The sequence below is a fragment of the Lepus europaeus genome, chromosome 21 (assembly GCF_033115175.1).
Source record: "Lepus europaeus isolate LE1 chromosome 21, mLepTim1.pri, whole genome shotgun sequence".
Taxonomy (NCBI): Eukaryota; Metazoa; Chordata; class Mammalia; order Lagomorpha; family Leporidae; genus Lepus; species Lepus europaeus.
In genome coordinates this window covers 9,571,676-9,581,260 of record NC_084847.1, presented here as the reverse complement: position 1 = coordinate 9,581,260, position 9,585 = coordinate 9,571,676, and the positions used below count along the sequence as shown (strand labels likewise).

The window sequence follows — 9,585 nt, the reverse complement described above, 5'->3', positions numbered from 1 at the left end:
AGCTGCAAGAAAACCAATCGACGCTGCTCAGGCCGCCCGCCCGTGGAACTGTGTGGTGGCCGCGGGCGCGGACGCGCGCTCCCGGTTCTAACTGCGTCACCCGGACGGAGCTGGCCTCTGGTCCCTCCTCCGGCCCACTCTCTGAGCCGTCCCCTTCGGGAACTCCAGTGTCCACCGGACCTCGGAATCCTCCACGCGGGACTCCAGCCCCGCGCGGGACAAGCCCCGCCCCTCTTCCTCCGCCGCCTGCAGGCCTTTCCCGCAGACCCCGGGCTGCAGCCTCGGGGCCCCGGGGGCGCAGTCCCGGCCCCTGCAGGGCTGCCACCTCCCCGGGCGCCCCCGGCGCCGGCTGCCACCTCCCCGGGCGCCCCCGGCCCCGGTTCTCGCCGCCCCCACCCACTATACAGACCGGCCCAGGGCCACCTGGGCTGGGAGCGGGACGGGGCGCCAGGCTCCCTAGGGGCCGGCCGCGGCGAACAGGGCTCGAGTCTCTGGACCCCGCGCTGGCCCTGAGACCCGCGCACAAGGCTGAGCGCAGAGCCGGGCGCCCGCACGGACTCCGCGGGCGGCTGAGACCCGGCGGCGCACGCCAGACAGCAGGCGCGGGGGGCGCCAACACCGCCCCGGCCTCGCCTCTCGCCCGCCCAGCGGTCACCGCCCCCGGCCCGACGTGGCGCCCCCGCCCCCGGCCGGACGCTCGCGGCGCAGCCAATGGCGACGCGGCCCGGGCGCCGGGCGCGGCCTCCCGTCGCTAGGGGGCGCTGCGGGCAGGCGCAGCCGAGCAGCCGCCGCCGTCGCCGGTCGCGGAGGGAAGCTGCGAGCGAGCGCCAGGCCTCGCCGCCGCCGCCGCCACCGCTCCCGCCCCCGCACCCGCCGCCGCCGGCCCGCGCCGGCCCTCGCAGGTAGGGGTGGCTGGGTGGGCGCCGCCGGGGAGGGGCTGCGCGCGCCCTCGCGCCGCCGCGTGCCCGCGCGCGCCGGGGCCGCCGCCTCCCTCTCGTGCCCGCGCGCGGCCGTTAACGGGCCGGGCGGGGGAGGGGCGCCCGGGACCCCGGAAGCGGGGCCTGGCGGGGGTCGCGGGCGGCGGGGGCCTGGCGGGACCCAGCTCTGCCCGCGATTCTGAGGCGACGTCGTCTCCTTTTTGGCTTATTTCGCTAAAAGCAGTTGTCAGCCCGTCGTGTTTGTGCCCGCTGTGGCGACCGGGGGACCCCGAGGCAGGGCTTTTTGGGGAGGGGGGCGGGAACGGCGCGCGGCGCCGGAGCGGGAGGCCAACCCCGCTCGCTCACGGGGTTTCCATTTGTTCCTTGGGTGTTTATGAGCGGGGCGCCCCTCCTGGGCGGGCGGCGACCCACTTCCGGCGCCCCCGGGGCGGCGGGTCCGGGGGTCTCCTCCGCGCACGCCGAGCTGTCAGTGCGCGCTGGGCGCCGCTTCCGGCCGGGGCGGGGGGCGCGGGGCCGCGGCTGGGGGCGCCGGGGCGGGGGGCGCGGGGGCGCGGCTGGGGCGGGGGGCGCCGGGGCGCGCCGGGGGGCGCCGGGGCGGGGTGCGCCGGGGCGCGGCTGGGGTCTCGGGGGCGCGGCTGGGGTCTCGGGGGAGGGGCGGGGGTCGCCGGGGCGCGGCTGGGGTCTCGGGGGAGGGGCGGGGGTCGCCGGGGCGCGGCTGGGGCGGGGGGCGGGGGGGGTCGCCGGGGCGGGGGTTGCCGGGGCGGGGGGCGCCGGGCCGGGGGTCGCCGGGGCGGGGGGCGCCCGGCCGACTGCGCCCCCGACGGCGGAGGCGAGGGGAAGGCGCGCGCGGCGTTCCTCGCCCGGGCTGGCTGCAGGCCGCTCGGCGGCTGGGGAGGCTCCGGACACCCTGGGCTGAGCCAGCGCACCTGCGGGCTGCAGTGCCTCGCACCGGTGTGCGTGGCCGGCTGGCGTCGTTTCCACTGGGCAGCTCTGCCGGGGAGCCCCGAGGGGCGGGCTGGCCGCCTGGCCATCTGCTCCTCTGCTGCTGCCCCCCCCGGGGGGGGCTCTCAGGGAACCCCCCCCCCCCCCGCCTCTTCCTGCTGCCCCGCAGCCGGCCCAGCCCTTGTTGGGAGGTGCACCGTGCGGGGAGGGGGCCTGGTCCTAATTCGGCTCTTGAAAAAAACTTCCAGCCCCTGTGTGCTGGAAGGTGTTGAGTGAGATGATGCGAGTGTTACGCCTGTTTGTGTGTGTGCATGTATGTGTGTGTGCGCTGCAGGGGGCTCGTTGATTTTGTGGGGTCCAGACGGGCAGGGGAGCTCCGGCCGCGCCCCCGTTCCTGCGCCTTGCGGTTGGGGGCTGCACCCTGACCTACCCTGACTCCCCCATCTTCCCCCGTTGCCACCTACTGTCAGCGTTTGCCCGTAAGGATGAGGGGTTGTCAGCTACATCACTCCGAAATTCTTAATTTTGACTGGTTTAAATATCTTCCATTTGAGCGGATTAAATCGACGTGGTAAGATTCAGTTGTGGTATCTGCATCGCAGGGTGAGTGACTACTGGAAAGTTTGGAGCTTTCCTTTTTCTTTCATTTTCTTTCTTTTTTTTTTTTTTAAGATTTATTTATTTATTTGAAAGGCAGAGAGAGACAGAGAGGTCTTCCATCTGCTGGTTCACTCCCCAGATGGCCACAGTGGTCGGAGCTGTGCTGATCCGAAGCCAGGAGCTTCTTCAGGGTCTGCCACGCAGGTGCAGGGGCCCAAGGACCTGGGCCATCTTCTGCTGCTTTCCCAGGCCACAGCAGAGAGCTGGATCAGAAGTGGAGCAGCTGGATGGGAACTGGTGCCCATATGGGATGCCGGCACTTGTGGGCGGTGCCTTACCCGCTGTGCCAGAGCGCCAGCCCGTGGAGCATTTCTTAAAGGGAGAAACAGAAACCAAAAGAGATGGCCGCACCCTCTTGCTAGGGGCTTTCTGGAGGCTAGTGAGAGGTAGCTTCAGCCTTCTCCGTAGGATCTCCAAGTGCCTTTTTGTTTTTCTTTTGAAATACTTTTCTTTCTTTTCTTTTTTTTTTTTTTTTTTTTTAAGATGTATTTACTTACTTGAGAGACAGTTATAGGGAGAGGCAGAGAGAGAGAGAGAGATCTGCCACCTGCTGGTTCATTACCCAAATGGCCACAGCAGTTGGAGCTGGGCCAATCTGAAGGTAGGAGCCAGGGCCTTCTTTCAGGTCTCCCACATGAGTGCAGGGGCCCAAGCACTTGGGCCATCTTCTACTGCCTTCCCAGATCATTTAGCAGGGAGCTGGATCAGTAGAGTAGCTGGGACTTGAACCCTTGTCCATGTGGGATGCCAGTGCTGCAGGCAGAGGCTTAACCTACTGTTCCACAGCACCGGCCCCTGTTTTCTTCCTTCCTTCCTTCCTTTCTTGATTTATTTAAGAGGTAGAGTTCAGGCAGTGAGAGAGAAAGGTCTTCCATCTGCTGGTTCACTCCCCAACTGGCTGCAACAGCCGGAGCTGCACAGATACGAAGCCAGGAGCCTCCTCCCGGTCTCCCACGTGGGTGCAGAGGCTCAAGGACTTGGGCCATCTTCCACTGCCTTCCCAGGCCATAGCAGAGAGCTGGATTGGAAGAGGAGCAGTTGGGGCTGGAACTGGCACCCATATGGGATGCTGGAGCTTCAGGCCAGGGCATTAACCCACTGTGCCACAGCACTGGCCCCCAGCCCCTGTTTTTCTTAAAATACTTTCCTCCAGAACCTTTGAATCAAAATATTACTATTATTATTTTAAAGATTTATGTACTTGAAAGAGCTGCAGAAAAAGGGGGAAACAGATCTTGTATCCACTGGTTCACTCTGCAGGCGGTGGCACTGGCTAGGGCTGAGCCAGGCTGCAGCCAGGAGCTTCAGGTTTACTCATGTGGGTAGCAGGCACCCAACCACTTGGGCCATCTTCTGCTGCCTTTCCCAGGCCCTTATTCAGGGAGCTCGATTGGCAGTGGCGCACCTGGGACAGGAACACCACCCATACGGGATGCTGGCATTACAGATGGCGGCTTTACCCAATAGGCCACAAAGCTGGCCCCTAGAAATGTGTATTTTAAAGTGTGAGGTGTGGGACCCACACTGTGCTCCAGCTTGATACAATGCTGACATCCCTTATGGGTGCCGATTTGAGTCCTGGCTGCTCTGCTTCAGACCCAGCTCCCTGCTGAGGCTCCTGGGAAGGTGGTTGAGAAGGCCCCAGTGCTTGGGCCCTTGCCGTGCAGGTGGGAGACTGGATGGAGCTCCTGGCTCCTGGCTCCAGCCTGGCCCTGCCCTGGCCTTTGTGGCCACTTGGGGAGTGAACCAGCAGTTGGAAGATCGATCTGTCTCTGACTGTGCCTTTCAATTAAATAAATAATTTTTTTTAAAGTGTGAAGTGATTACAAATCCAGAAGAAACTTTAGATAATATTTTTTTGGGGGGAGAAATATTAACTATTCATCTCCATGTTTTAAAATCAGCGCTAGTGAGAATACATTTGTTTTAATGTATGCACAGACAGGCTCGGTCATTGAGGTGAATTTTATTGATGTAAAGAAATGAGTTTGCATAGCCTGATGAGGTTTCATCCAACAAGAATTTATTTTGCATTTTGTTGGGGAGTTCAGTATGTTTTTTAGTTAATTCATGTTAACTGATTTCACTTAACTCAAGAACCCTCAGTAACAGAAATGTAACAGGACCGGGGAAATTTTCTGTTTCACAAATAGAAAAATGGAAGCTGTGTGTTTATCAGACAGCCTGAATTTGGAGAAGGTTGTGGTGTCCTGGGCTCAGGTGCCCGGGCTGAGACGTGCTCGTGTTCCTGAGGCACATTGTGACAGTTGAGTGGCCTCAGGCAGGCTGCTGGCTGCTGTAAAGATTCCATGTGAAGACTTGAGTCTTCCTGAGCAGGGTTTGGGCGTGGTCCCTGTCAGCCACCAGCCCTTGGCAGGTTCCCTGCAGATGTTGCACTTCACAGAATCTGAAATCTGCCGTCCGTGTCAGTTGCTTTGAGGAGGAAGGAACTCTGCCAGAACCTAAAATTACCTTCCTGACGTTTAGCCGAGCCTCTCTCAGGACATTTTGCTTTTTAGTAGAAGGCAGAAACTTGCCTCAAGCGTGGTGCAGCAGAGTGGTCAGGCTTCGGTAATAATCTTTCACTGCCTGGCTGGCTCTGCCAGGGTGGTCTGCCAGCCTGTGCGGTTGGGACATTGTTGCAAGCCAAGTTGACAGTAGTGGTTCTAAAGCCCTCACACCAGGCTTAGCCTGAGGGTAGAACCTGCTTTGGAATGGAGATTATAACTTCTGTTTGAAACCTAGCGATGCCTTTTTACACAGATAGACTGTATGGGGCCGGTGGATGCCTTTTTACACAGATAGACTGTATGGGGCCGGTGGATGCCTTTTTACACAGATAGACTGTATGGGGCCGGTGTTGTGGCTCAACAGGTTGTAGTATCTCATAGAAGTACAAGTTGCTGTTCCAGCTGCTCTGCGATCCACTTCCCTGCTAATGGACCTGGGAAGGCAACAGGTGATGGCCCAAGTGCTTGGGCCCCTGCCACCCTCGTGGAAGACCAGGATGGAGTTCTGTGCTCTAGGCTTTGGCCTGGCCTAGCACTGGCAGTGCAGCCATTTGGGGAGTGAATCAGTAGATGGAAGATATTTCTCTGTCTGTGTAACTCTGCCTTTCAAATCTTTTTCTTAAAGATTTCTTTTATTTATTTGAAAGGCAGAGTTAGAGAGAGAGAGAGAGAGGTGTTCCACCTGCTGGTTCACTCCCCAAATGGTCGAAATGGCTGGAACTGGGCTGATACAAGCCAGGAGCCAGGAGCTTCTTCTGTGTTTCTCATGTGGGTGCTGTCCTCTAGGCCATCCTCCACTGCTTTCCCAGGCACATTAGCAGGGAGACGGATCTGGAGTGGAGTAACTGGGACTCCAGCTGGTGCCCATTTGGGATGCTGGTGCTGTAGGCTGGGACTTTAACCTGCTGTGTCACAGTGCTGGCCTCTAAAGTAAATCTTTAAAAAAAATAAATAAATAAAAGATCCGCTTTGCCAGGTGACCGCTGCACTGACATCACTGGGACAGTTTCTCTGGTCCTCCGTATGTTTGGTGAGTGACTCTGTGTAGTGTTTATTAAAGATTTGCATCTAGATCCCACCAGAAGGTTCCCTGGAGTGATGTGTTCTCCGCATTCCAGCAAAACCCTCTACTTTGTCAGAGTTGCTCTAGGTGACATCCCGAGTGTGCCTTTGGGTGTGTATTTGTGTGCATATTTCTCCCCTTCTCAGTGGCCTTCAAGTGCCCACTTGTCTGCCAGAGCCCAACTGGGCGCCACCTGAGACGGGTGCTGGCCTCCTCTGGGCGTCCCAGGCGCGCAGGCTGCAGGATAGCGAGGTGAGCCGCTTACCTTCCCAGCCCAGTGATCCCGGCCAGGTGCGTCCCTTCGTGTTTGCTTTCTCCTGGGTCCTCTCACTCCAGGTGACGCGGAGGATTAAGGACTTCCTGCTTTCAGAGTGCTTAGCAGGGCCTGGCAGAAGAGTGGGCGTGCCTGCCCTCTCTGTCCCGGTGCTGCAGTCGGTGGTTTGTGGCGCTGGTTTCGGTGCTGTTGTGTGAGGTGTGTGTGTCCTAGCAGGCATCGTACCAGACTTCACGGTGAGCTGCACCCAGCAGACACTGAGTAGATCCCCAGAGAATGACGATTCCCGTCCAAGGTTCCTTGTGTCCTTAGGTAACTTCTGTCTGAGGAAGGAGTTTAAAATCAGCTGATGTGCCAGCTTGCAAGAGTCTGGTTAATTTAATGAAATTCCTATTTAAATGAGTTTCTGGCTTGAACATGTACTGTCCCAAGCTCTTCTCCCTCCTTGGTCCCTTGTTAGTTGAGAAGAGGCAGCGAGTGCAGCTGATCTTTGTGTTCCTTGGGAGCCTCCTACCATTTTGGTTTCCTCTCGGTTGCTGTCCCCAGTTTCCCTTTTTTTTTTTTTTTAATTTATTTTTAAATTTTTAATTTTTTTGACAGGCAGAGTTAGAGAGAGACAGAGAGAAAGGTCTTCCTTCTTCCATTGGTTTACCCCTCAAGTGATTGCTACGGCCAGCGTGTTGCGGCCAGCACGCTGCACCGATCCCAAGGGAGGAGCCAGGTGCTTCCTCCTGGTCTCCCATGCGGGTGCAGGGCCCAAGGACCTGGGCCATCCTCCACTGTACTCCTGGGCCACAGCAGAGAGCTGGACTGGAAGAGGAGCAACCGGGACAGAATCCGATGCCCAACTGGCACTAGAACCCGGTGTGCCGGCGCCGCAAGGCGGAGGATTAGCCTAGTGAGCCGCAGCGCCAGCTGCCTCTGTTTTGATCGCTTCCCCAAAGGGTTGAGGCCTAGTCCACCCATGGCCGGCTCTTTGCACCCCCTCATTGCTGCTGGCTGCCCTCCTCTGTCACGCCTGCCTTTTGTGAACCGTCTTACCTGATTCTGCCTGGTGGGCAGCCTTCTCCTTACACCTGGTCACTTCGTTCGCCCTCCTCTCCAGTGTGTGTTGGCCTGGACCGGATGCTGTTCCTGCAGTCAGCACTGTAGGAGCAGTGAGAGTGGATGAGGAGAAGGCAGGCCCCTAGAGACGACATTGAAGCCAGGGCTCTGGGCTGAGGGGGAGCCAGCTCTGAAGGGATGGGACGTGCATTTTGGGCAGAGGAGACGGCAAGCCCAGTGGCTCAGAAGCAGAGCCTACTTGGCTCATTCTGGGACTGCACCAGGCCTCCTGTGGCCGGAGTGAACCTGAGGGGTCTGATGGACAGGCTTGGGGAGGTAGAGTCTGACAGGGCGTGGTAAGGACGTGAGGTTTTATTCCAGGTGTCCTGGGAAGCCACTGCAGGGCCTGAAGCAAGAGTGTATGTGTGACTGTGTGTGTGTATTTTTAAAGATTTTATTAGAAAGGAGGGAGAGTCAGTAAGACGTTCTGTGCGCTGATTCACTCCCCAGATGGCCAGAACAGCTAGGTCTTGGCCAGGTCAAAGCAGGAGCCAGGAACGCTATACTGGTGTTTGACATGGGCGGCAGTGCAGGGGCCCTAGCACTTGGAACATCCTCCACTACCTTCCCAGGCGTTTTAGCAGGGAGTTGGATCCGAAGTGGAGCAGCCCAGACGCAAAAGGGCATTCCCGCCCGTCTGTGGCTTAACAGGCTAATCCTCCGCCTTGCGGCGCCGGCACACTGGGTTCTAGTCCTGGTTGGGGTGCCGGATTCTGTCCCGGTTGCTCCTCTTCCAGTCCAGCTCTCTGCTGTGGCCCGGGAGTGCAGTGGAGAATGGCCCAAGTGCTTGGGCCCTGCACCCCATGGGAGACCGGGAGAAGCGCCTGGCTCCTGGCTTCAGATCAGCATGATGCGCCGGCCGCAGCGGCCATTGGAGGGTGAACCAACGGCAAAAAGGAAGACCTTTCTCTCTCTCTCTCTCACTATCCACTCTGCCTGTCCAAAAAAAAAAAAAAAGTCATTCCCATGTGGCATGCTGGCGTCCTAAGTGGTGGCTTCGTCTGCTACTCCACAACCGTGCCCCCTGACTTGTGTTTTCATAAGGGCCTCCCTCTTAGTTTACTGTGGGATTGGATAGGGCAGGGCACAGTGGAGAGAGCAGGGATGTGAGAACAGATTCCTAGAGAGGAGGCTGTAGACTGATCCAGGTGAGTGATGGTGTGGCCTGGACTGGGGGAGAGCGGAGGGATCATAAGAGGTGGGCAGAGCTGGGATGTCCTCTGTGTGCTGTGACAGTATCACCATCAGTAGGCTTTGTCTGTGCTTGGCTGGGTGTGGAGTGTAAGACAAAGAAGTGGTGGGGCTGGCACAGTGGTGTAGAAGGCTAGGCCTCCTCCTACCTCTTCTGGTCTAGCTCCCTGCTAATGCTCCTGGGAAAGCAATGGGAGGTGGTCCAAGTACTTGGGGCCCTGCACCCATGTGAGAGACCCAGAAGAAGCTCTGGGCCCCTGACTTCAGTCTGTCCCAGCACTGGCTATTGTGACCATTTGGGGAATGAACCAGTGGATGGAAGATCTCTGTTTCTCCCTCTCTGTGTAACTCTGCTTTTCAAATAAATAAACCTTAAAAAACAAAAACAAAAACAAAAAACAGTAATCATTATCACTGTTTTAAAAAAAAGAGTGGGCAGCTCCAGCTTTCTCATGTGAGCAGCTGCTGGGCCGTGGTTTCATTACCAAGGTAAGGATGGGACTGCTGGTTAGGTTTGGGGAGAGGGCGCAGGGTTAGGCAGTGGCAAGCCAGAAATGCTGAGTAAGAGTCGCCAAAACCCAGCATGAGAGCCTGATAAAGGCGTCCTTATCCCGATCGGTGTGTGCAGATGGGGCTTGTAGGAGGTACTTTGGTCATGGAGTAGCTATTTGGGAAGGAGGAGAGAGGAAGATGTATCGCCATACATTACTCCTAGCAGTGAAACAATGAATTATACTTAAAAATATTTTAAATAAACAGTAAGCACTAGAAGGAAACATGGGAAAATTTTTATTTTTAAAAATTTTTTCAAAATTTCTTTATTGGAGAGAGAGAGATGGACAGATCTGCCATCTGCTCACTCACACCCAGATGGCTGCCACAGCTGGCGCTGGGCTGATCCGG

General features: G+C 58.0%; 1 protein-coding gene across 2 annotated transcripts in view; it reads left to right on the top strand.

The window, feature by feature from the left end:
- Positions 1–820: 820 nt before the first annotated feature.
- ZC3H7A (zinc finger CCCH-type containing 7A) overlaps positions 821–9,585 on the top strand; it is a 47,402-nt gene continuing 38,637 nt past the window's right edge. For both annotated transcript variants that reach the window (XM_062180640.1, XM_062180639.1), the window contains exon 1: positions 821–902. The gene's annotated coding sequence lies outside the window, so the exon portion shown is untranslated. The remainder of the gene's footprint in view (positions 903–9,585) is intronic.